Source organism: Nicotiana sylvestris, chromosome 10 (genome assembly GCF_000393655.2).
Source record: "Nicotiana sylvestris chromosome 10, ASM39365v2, whole genome shotgun sequence".
Classification (NCBI taxonomy): Eukaryota; Viridiplantae; Streptophyta; class Magnoliopsida; order Solanales; family Solanaceae; genus Nicotiana; species Nicotiana sylvestris.
Window position 1 is genome coordinate 57,193,337 of NC_091066.1, and position 11,056 is coordinate 57,204,392.

An 11,056-nucleotide genomic window follows, 5' to 3' on the forward strand; every position below is an offset into this window, starting at 1 on the left:
GGAAACTGGGACACCATGCAAACGAACAATCTCTCGGATATAGATCCCTACAAACCGCTCTGAAGAATAGGTAATACACACAGGAATGAAGTGCGCGAACTTGGTCAGCCGATCCACAATCACCCAAATAGCATCAAACTTCTTCAAAGCATAGTGATCCTCTCCCACTTCCACTTAGGAATATCCATCTGCTGAAGTAAGCCACCCGATCTCTGATGCTCATATTTCACCTGCTGACAATTGAGACACCGAGCTACAAATCCCACAATATCTTTCTTCATTCTTCTCCACCAATAGTGCTGCCTCAAATCCTAATACATCTTCGCGGCACCCAGATGGATGGAATACTGCGAGCTATGGGCCTCCTCCAGAATCAACTCCCAAAGCCCATCCACATTGGGCACGCAAATCCGGTCGTGCATCCTCAACACCCCATCATCACTGATGGTCACATCTCTAGCATCATCATGCTGAACTTTGTCCTTAAGGACAACCAAGTGCAGATCATCATACTAGCGCTCTCTGATGTGATCATATAAAGAAGATCGAGAAACCACACAAGCCAATACCCGACTGGGTTCCGAAATATCTAATCTCACAAACCGATTGGCTAAGGCCTGAACATTAACTGCAAGAGGTCTCTCCCCAACTGGAATGTATGCAAAACTCCCCATACTCACCCGCTTTCGCCTCAAAGCATCGGCTACCACATTGGCCTTTTCCGGATGGTACAATATAGTGATATCATAATCCTTAAGCAACTTCAACCATCTCCGCTGCCTCAAATTAAGGTCTTTTTGCTTGAACAAATGTTGAAGACTGTGATGATCAGTGAACACCTCACAAGATACGCCATATAAGTAATGCCTCCAAATCTTCAATGCGTGAACTATGGCAGCCAACTCCAAATCATGAACGAGGTAGTTCTTCTCATGGGGCTTCAACTGACGAGAAGTATAAGCAATAACTCTACCCTCCTGCATCAATACACAACCAATCCCAACTCTCAAAGCATCACAATACACGGTATAGGAACCTGAAGCTGATGGCAAAACTAACACTGGAGCGGTGGTCAAAGCTGTCTTGAGCTTCTGAAAGCTCTCATCACATTCGTCCGACCATACAAATGGAGCACCCTTATGAGTCAACTTGGTCAAGGGCGATGCGATAGATGAGAATCCCTGAACAAACCGGCGATAATAGCCCGCCAAACCAAGAAAGCTGCGAATCTCTGTGGCTAAGGACGGCCTAGGCCAACTCTGAACCGCCTCTATCTTCTTTGGATCAACCTGAATACCCTCGTTGGACACCACATGTCCCAAGAAAGCTACTGAACTGAGCCAGAACTCACACTTGGAGAATTTTGCGTAAAGCTTCTCCTCTCTCAATCTCTACAATACAACTCTTAAATGCTCTGCGTGCTCCTCCTGACTATACAAATACACCAGAATATCGTCAATGAAGACTATGACAAACGAATCAAGATAAGGCCGGAACACATTGTTCATCAAATGCATGAATGTTGTTGGGGCATTGGTTAGCCCGAAAGACATTACAAGGAACTCATAATGACCATATCTGGTCCTAAAAGCAGTCTTAAGAATATCTGAATCCCTGATCTTCAACTGGTGATAGCCCGAACGGAGATCAATCTTGGATAACACTCTCACTCCCTGAAGCTGGTCGAATAAATCATCAATGTGAGGCAAAGGATACTTGTTCTTAATTGTTACCTTGTTCAATTACCTATAATCAATGCACATTTTCATTGTGCCATCCTTCTTCTTCACAAACAGAATTGGCGTACCCTAGGGTGACACACTAGGCCAAATGAACCCCTTATCTAGGAGTTCCTGAAGTTGCTCCTTCAAGTCCTTCAACTCCGTTGGTGCCATACGATACGGCGGAATAGAAATGGGCTGTACCCAGCACCGGGTCAATACCAAAATCGATATTCCTGTCTGGTAGCATGCCCGGCAGGTTTGTAGGAAACACATTGGGAAAATCCCTCACAACTAGAACGGAATCAATACTGGGAGTCTCAGCTCCGACATCCCTTACAAATGCTAGATATGAAATACAATCCTTCCCAATCATACGCTGGGCCTTCAAGAAAGAGATCACTCTACTAGGAACATAATCAGTCATACCTCGCCACTCAATCTGTGGCACACCCGGCATAGCCAAAGTGACTATCTTAGCATGACAGTTCAGAATAGCACGACATGGAGATAACCAATCCATGCCCAAAATGACATCAAAATCCACCATGCTCAATACTAATAGATCCATTCGGGTCTCCAAACCCCTAATAGTCACCGCACACGATCGGTACACACAGTCTACAATAACGGTATCGCCCATTGGGGTAGATACATGAATAGGTAAGGCAAGAAACTCATGGGGCATACACAAATAACGAGCAAAATACGAGGACACATAAGAAAAGGTGGAACTGGGATCAAATAATATAGAGGCCTCTCTGTGGCAGACTGAAACAATACCTGAAATCACGGCATCTGAAGCAGCAACATCTGATCTACCCGGAAGGGCATAGAAATGAGACTGACCACCACCTGATCGACCTCCCCCTCTAGGGCGGCCCCTGGCTACCTGACCTCCACCCCTAGTTGGCTGGGCGGGTGGTGAAGTAACTGGAGCAGAAGTCGACGGCTGATCCCTCTACTGATACTGACCATTACGAAGACGAGGACATTGCCTCCTAATATGCCCAAACTCTCCACACTCATAACAACTCCCCGGTGCTGGAGATGGGGACTGAAGGGAACCCCTGGCACCGGAATAACCAGCAGAAGAACCTGGCATGGAAGAACCTTGGACTGATGTAGCACGAGACGAGCTCTTAGCTGGAAGGTCACTAAGTGATGACTGGCCCTGCTGAAATCCATGACCCGAAGATGCTCCACGGTAACCTGGGTGGGCTGAATGTGCCTGCCTGAAAGAACGGCCCTTGCCCTGCTGGGACTAACCCCTCGAAGGAGCACTGCTGAAGCTACCAGATCCTCGAGGCCTCTTGGCCTCCCTCTCCTCTCGCTCCTACTGGCGAACCGACTCAATCTCACGGGCGATGTCAACCACTTCCTCGAAGGTAGCACCCATCACCCTCTCTCTAGTCATGAGAATCTGAAGCTGATATGTGAGGCCATCAACAAACCTCCTAATCCTCTCTCGATCTATGGGAACCATCCAAACTACATGTCGGGCTAACTTAGAGAACTGCATCTCATACTGCGTCACAGACATCTCCCTCTAACGCAGCTGCTCAAACTGCCTGCGCAACTCCTCTCGGCGCGACTGCGGTACATACTTCTCCAGGAAGAGAACAGAGAACTGCTGCCAAGTAAGGGGCGCTGCACCAACAGGCATAAACCTCTCATACGCCTACCACCAACTGAAGGCAGCCCCAAAAAACTGAAAGGTGGTAAATGCCACACCACTAGTCTCAAGAATCCTTGTTGTCCAAAGCATTCGCTGGCACTTATTTAGAAAACCCTGGGCACCTCGCCCTCTGCACCACTAAATGACGGAGTCTGGAGCCTACCAAACCTCTCAAGTCGACGCTGCTCATCATCAGGCATAACTGCTACTACAAACTCCTGAGCTGGTGCAACTGGCTAGGCTGGAGGTGCCCCGGGTGTCTATAATCCCTGCACAACCTGCTCAGGTGTGCGAGTAATGGGAGTCTAGGTGCCTCCCCCGGCCTGGGAAGTAGTTGCGGTCGTAGTAGCTGAAATCGCCTGTGCCAAACCGGTACACACTGACAAGATCTGAGCTAAGGCCTCCTAAAGGCCTAGAATCATGATAGGCACAGCCGGTGCCTGCACTGGTGCTGCTGCAGCATCCACAATGGGGACCTGATCGGGAACTGGGGAAGCTAGTGGGTCTGCCGATGCTGCTCTTCCCTTGCCACGGCCTCGACCGTGACCTCGGCTTATGGTGGCCTTAGATGGTGGCACTAGTAGTTGTCCACCCCGTCCGGTAGCTTGTGTCCTCACCATCTGTGAGAGAATAGAATAACGGAAGTTTAGTACTTGGATCAACAAGTTCGCACAACAAGAATTTCAAGAATATGAAGTGTTTCCTAAAGGTTCTGCAGCCTCTCGAGGATAAATACAGACGTCACTGTACCGATCCGCGAGACTCTACTAAACCGGCTCATGACTTGCGAGACCTATGTAACCTAGGCTCTGATACCAACTTGTCACGACCCCAAACACCGGTCGTGATGGAGCCTATCACATTACTAGGCAAGCTAACCAGTCAACTAACCATAACCCGTTCCTTTAGTAATAAACCATTTTCAATACGAGTTTTTAAATTCCGATTTCATAATAAACGTGTAGAATAATAGAAAATATGCGGAAGTCAAAATGACAATAACTACACAGCCCAAATGATCTGGTGTCACAAGTCTAGAGCCTCTAATTACAATTCTGAACAACCTACTACATAGATAGTCTAGAAATGCGGAAAATAATAAGCTAGAGGAGAGAATTCAGGGCTGCGAACGCCATGCAGCTACCTCGGAATCCCCCAACAGAAGCTGAACCAGCTGAAGAATGCTCACTCGGCCACACGGGATCCTGAATTTGCACACATGGTGTAGGGAGTCATATGAGTACGCCAACTCAGTAAGTAACTAAAGTAAATAAAGGTTGAAGATAGTGACAAGCAGTTAAAACATATAACTGAAAATAGCAACAGGATAATAGCTCGACTTAACAGTTTAAAACCAGTTTCATCATAAAATCCACACTTTCAGTTTAAAACTTGAAATCATGTACTTAGCGGTATTTCCAACAGAGGCTTAGTTTAAAGAAAGAAGAGTGAAGCAATGAAAACAGCATAACAAGGCCTCTCGGGGAAGGAATCACTCAGAACATGGCCCCTCGGGCAGCCTCTCAGTCACTCGGGACTCAATTCTCGTCACTTAGTGTTCACTCTCAGCACTCGGCTCATATATACCTCATTATACAGAAATAATAGTAACCGCTGCGGCGTGCAGCCCGATCCATATATCGTTGCGGCGTGCGGCCCGATCCATGTATATAGTTGACTGCACTCACTGGGGTGTACAGACTCCGGAGGGGCTCCTACAGCCTAAGCGCTATATTGATGTGGCGTGCAGCCCGATCTAATATATATCATTGCGGCGTGCAGCCCAATCCACAACTCACATATATATAATTATCCTCACAATTAGGTCCTCGGCCTCTCTCAGCCATTAACCTCACCGCCTCTCGGGCATAACAATATAATTTAGGAAACTCAGCCCACACTGTCCTCACAATAGGAGCAGAATGATAAAACCAGTTTTAAACATTTGACAGATAAAAACATGACTGAGGCTATGCTTTAAACAAGTAAAGTGAGGAAAAATAGTCAAAGTGCCCCCTAAGGGTTTCTACAGATTGGCACAAGGCCCCAAACATGGCATACAGCCCAATATACAGTATAAATGACTGAAACATAAAATAATATAGATTTCCAAACCAATTATACGACTTAATAGTCGCTACGGGACGGACCAAGTCACATTCCCTACTGGTGCACGCCCACACGCTCGTTCCTAGCATGTGCGTCACTGCTTTTATCAAAGCAAGTCAAATACCGGGGTTTTGTGCCCTCAGTTCCAGATTTACAATAGTTACTTACCTCGAACCGATGAATATACTACTCCGCGACACCTTTGCCTCTCGAATCGGCCTACACTCGCATCGAATCTATCCAAAATCAAAACGAATACGTCACAATGTGCTAAGGGAACAAAGCCCAAGCGAAAACAATTGAAAAATACCAAAAATCTCGAAATTAGTAAAACCCGAGCCCCTGGTCCATTTCTCAAAACTCCGAAATTTTCATATCATTAGATTCCTCGTCTCTCTACGATTTCATACATATCAAAAACATCAAAATCGGAGTCCAAATGGCCCCTCAAATCTCCATTAAAAGCCTCTTAAACTCAAGCCCTAATCCTCCATTTTTAGCCCTTAAATCCCCTTAATTACAGCCTTAATTCATGAAATTCTATCATAGAAATGTGTTTTAAGTCCAAAACTCTTACCTCAACAAAGCCCCTTTGATTTCTCTCTTCAAAATCGCCCAAAGCTCCCAATTCCGAGTTCAAAAATGGTTAACCCTTCAAAAATCGCGAAGAAAGAATTATATACATTATGCCCAGGGGTTTTCGCATCTGCGACACGTCCACCGCTTCTGCGGTACCGCATATGCGGTCAAATTACCGCTTCTGCCGTTATTCACTTAAAGGGCCAATTCGGCTTCTGCGGTCAACACTCCGCACCTGCACCTTCACAGGTGAGGTCAAACCTCCGCATCTGCAGTTTCTGCTGCTCCCTCCAAACTTCGCTCCTGCGTCTCCTTCTCCGCACGTGCGACACCGCACCTGTGGTCCCCAAACCGCATGTGCGAAAATACCAGAAGCAGCAACTTCAGCAGCTGCAATTACACTTCAACTCTTCCGTTAACCATCTGAAATCACCCCGAGGCCACCGGGACCTCAACCAAAAGCACTAGTATAACACAATACCTTATTCAAACTTGCTCCAATCATTAAAACACCTCAAACAACATCAATCTACTAAATCACATCGGATTCAAGCCTAAGTTTCTAAAATCTTCCGACATATGCTTTTGATCAAAAACCCAATCAAACCACGTCCGAATGACCTGAAATTTTGCGCGCACATTCCAAATGACACAACGAAGCTACTGCAACTCTCGAAATTCCATTCCGACCCTTATATCAAAATATCACCTATCAACTGGAAATTGCTAAAATATCAACTTCGCCAATTCAAGCCTAATTCTACTCCGGACCTTCAAAACCTATTCCGATCACACTCTAAGTCATAAATCACCTCCCGAAGCTAATCAAACCATCGGAACTCATATCCGGTCCCTCTAACACATAAGTTAATATCCAATTGACTTTTCCAACTTAAACTTTCTTTAAAAAGACTAAGTGTCTCAAACTTCACCAAACTCCTTCCGGACACAATCCGACCAACTCGATACCATAAAACATAGATAACGAAGCATAAAGAAGCAGAAATGGGAAAAATGGAGCGGTAACTCTTGAGATGACTGGTCGGGTCGTCACAATCAAACATCGCAGATTTCTCTACAAGCTACTAGTTCAAGCACTCAAGCTACAAGTTCAAGTTCAAGTTCAAGAACGAATCCAAATCAAATACCAAGGCGTTCAAGATCAAATTACTTGTTCGTGATCAAATTCAAATTCAAGTTCAAGAAGGAGATTCAAGATCAAGCTTTACAAGCCCTTGAATCAAATCAAAGTCAAGCTCATTAATTTATTTTACATTCTTGAAGAATCAGAGGAATACCTTAGAGATTGTAACACTTTCATTTATTGAAATCAAATACTATATTTGTTATGCAATTTTCCAGTTTTGCTTATTTATTTTTCTCGATGCGAAAATTTGTTGTTACAGCAACTTAATTGAATGACGGTAACAACATGATACTTTACCAATTTTTGTTATAGTCTCCGAGCAATGAAATTACATTTTTTATTAAAAAAAGAAAACAAAAATTCAGAGAAAGAGTCAATGTTTTCTTTTAAAATTTTCTTCCTTTCCACGGGAAGTCTCAAAACGAAGTTAGATAAATATAAACAAAGGCAGTTGGTAGGAGATAGCCAATATTTTAACACCCCAGAAGGAGTATAGATATTTCACAAAGAGAGGGAGAGTGAAGAAGACAAAAAGAATAATAGAGTCCGTTTGGATTAGCTGGTTGTAAATAACTAATAAGCTTGAAGTGCTAAAAAGCTTTTTTAAGTGCTGAAACTGAGTTTTAGAATAAGCATCTACCTGTTTGGATAGAAATGCTGAAACTGATAATACGCAGTTGATGTGTTTGATTAAAAAGTGATGATAAGTTATTTTTTGTTAAAATGACTAAAATACCCTATTTTTTTTTCAAAAAATTATAAATTAAAATTTTCTTTGTAAAGAAAAGAATTAACAACGAATATGGAATGAAGAGAAAGTCAAGAAATTTATTTTAGGAAAAGTATTTTGTGAATTAGAAAATGTTATTAAGGATAAACTAGTAAAAATGTTGGACAAACTAAAAGTGCTTATAAGCTGAAAAGCCATAAGTTGGAGGTGACCAGCTTATGACTTATGACTGATTTTAGCTTATAAGCACTTTGGATGTTTACCACGCGTAAATAAGCCAAAATATACTTATAAGCCAATTTGACCAGCTTATAAGTTTAGCCAAACATATCATAAGTTGTGAATATGGCAAGTTTATAGGCGCTTTTGATATTGCACTTCAAACAAATTGAAATAAGTAAAAAAGACACGATTGTTTAGAAGCCCTAACTACCGGAGTAAATAACCATTTACTTTGTCAATTAGTTATGGAACACCTAACTAAGAGAATCTCTTTAGTTGGTACTACTTCCGTTCACTTTTAGTTGTTTATTTTTGACTTCGCACTTTCTTTAAAAAAATAAATGAAGTACTTTCTTCATTCACTTTTACTTGGCATGTATGCTAAAAATAGATTTTCATTTTTACTTGTCACTTTAAGCATATCAAGAGAAGACAAACTTCTTTTTCTTATTATACTCACAGTATTTATTACTAATTTCAAATCATTTTTTCAAATCCAATAAAATATGCATAAATTAATATGGGTATCATAGTAAATTATGTACTTCATTTATTATTTTTTAAGGGACGTAAAAGTCAAAATATGTCAAGTAAAAGTGAACAGAGTGAGTATATATTTAACAGTTTACCCATAATAATGATAACATTTCAAAAAGTCTTGGGAAATGAAGTTAATGATAAAACATAAGAAAAAGATTGTCTTTTTTTTGCTTTGTTAAAATTGGACAAGTAAAAATAAAAATATATTTTTAGTATAGTGGACAAGTAAAAGGGAAAAGAGGGAATACTTGGTAGGATTTTTTTTTTTTTAGTCCCCACATAACATCAATTAATCATTTCGGAAAAAACAAGTAGTACTCCATCCGTTTCAATTTAAATAACACACTTATTATTTCATCCCAAAAACAATGATACATTTTCATATTTAGAATAATTTAACTTTTAAACTTTTTATTTTACTCATTCTACTATTAATGAGAAGTTTTTATAGTCACACAAATATTGTGGTCCCACTAAGTTTTTACCCTTAAATTTTTAACACCACATATTTCAAAAGACTTCATTTTTTTTTCTCTTAAAATTTTGTGTCAAGTCAAATTACATTATTTAAATTGAAATAGATGCGAATAATTAATAGCGATTCAATTACTAAAACAAAATAAATGCATCAATCTTATTCCAAATGTGATTTTGCTGGTCAGAAAATAGCCACACGGCTCTCTCTCTCTCTCCCTACCACCCAAAGTATTTCGATGGCTCAGCAGATCCAGCAAGGCACCCCATTTGGAAGTTAAACTCTAATAACGCATTCGAAAGGGTCGTCAATGTCGTAGTTAATCTTTCTCTTAAAACCAAAAAAAAAAAAAAAAATCTTTCTCTTAAAAAAAATTATCCACACTCGATGTCTATCTGAAATTACATTAACTTATTATAAATTAAGGTAAGAATAAATATTATTAATCAGGGACGACCCAACGAATTTTGTGGCCTAAATCCAAACTTCATGAGGGATCTTAATTTTTTTTTAAAAAGAAATTATTATTTTTTATTTAAAGTCCCTTTTTCTAGTTTTGTTTTGTTTTTTTTAAAGGCATTGAGTCTCGTAGACTTACAACCCCAAGGGGATGCTAGGGACCATTTTTATGAATAATAGTAATAAAATCCAAGTCTTTACATAAAAATAACTGAAAGTTGCAAATATTAAACATAATAGAGCTAGACTATACCAAAAAGGCCCATTAGATAATAGATGGCTCGTCTATGCTATACGATGAGTAGTTGCTATCTTCTTGGTCTGTGCAGGTGAGTGCACAAAATTGAATTTGATTAAATGGCATTTGCTGGACTTACTGGATGTGCTCATCTGCTCCACTAATGAGCAACAATTGTAGAACTAGCCACCAAAAAATCACCAAGCTTTGATCCATCGTCATGCCTTTATAGTTCTAGCTCGTATCGATGCAAGTTGGTGCTTATCCATGTTCAAGAGTTTCTTAGCTGCTACTGGAAGCTCCAAGTATGAAGTGAATTTCACTTCACCACCATCAAAAGCAATGTTCACCATGTAATCCGCTAGTGCATTCCCTTCCCTCAAAGTGTGTTTGAAATAAAAGGTACATTGTCACATTAATCTCTGAATATCTTCTACTATATTGGCAATAGCCCATGAGCAAGACCACGAACCATCAATAATATTTTTTAATAACAACGAGTCTGTCTCTATAGTCACTGGCAACAAAGCCCGCTCTAGGCAAAACTTCATAAATTGCCACTGCCTCCGTTATTACATTGGTACCCTCCTGTATTGTTTTCCCTTTGGCATGTATCAAATTTCCAGCGTGATCCTGTACACAGAGGCCAAATGAACTAGGTCCTGGATTCTCGTTGCACCATCCGTGTTGGATTCCCTCTAGTTTTGTTTTAGATGCAAAGTTATTAAGAATATTGTTGTTAATCAAGCTTTCGGAACTCGCATCTAGAAATATTATTGTTAACTAGGTTTAATCCCTTATCACATAAGTTTAATTATTTAAACCAAGAATTATACTTTTTGGTCAAACAAACAGATGGTTGCATTTTGATTGCACTATAATGTATAAGAAACACTATAAGCATCACACTACAATGAGAGATAATAGAAGTTTAATATCTGGAAGAAGAAAAAGAGATAACACAGAACAAGACTAAGACAAAGCAATCATGATAACTACGTATGATAAAGCCTACTGCAACACCAAAGCAAATCAGCAAATTTATGCCAAGATGAAGCCATAGGCAAACTTCGAGCTACTGATATGAAGTCCAGTTATTGTAGTTTGAACTTCAGAAAATGACGACAACAGTTCAAACATTAGATTCGAGTACTGATG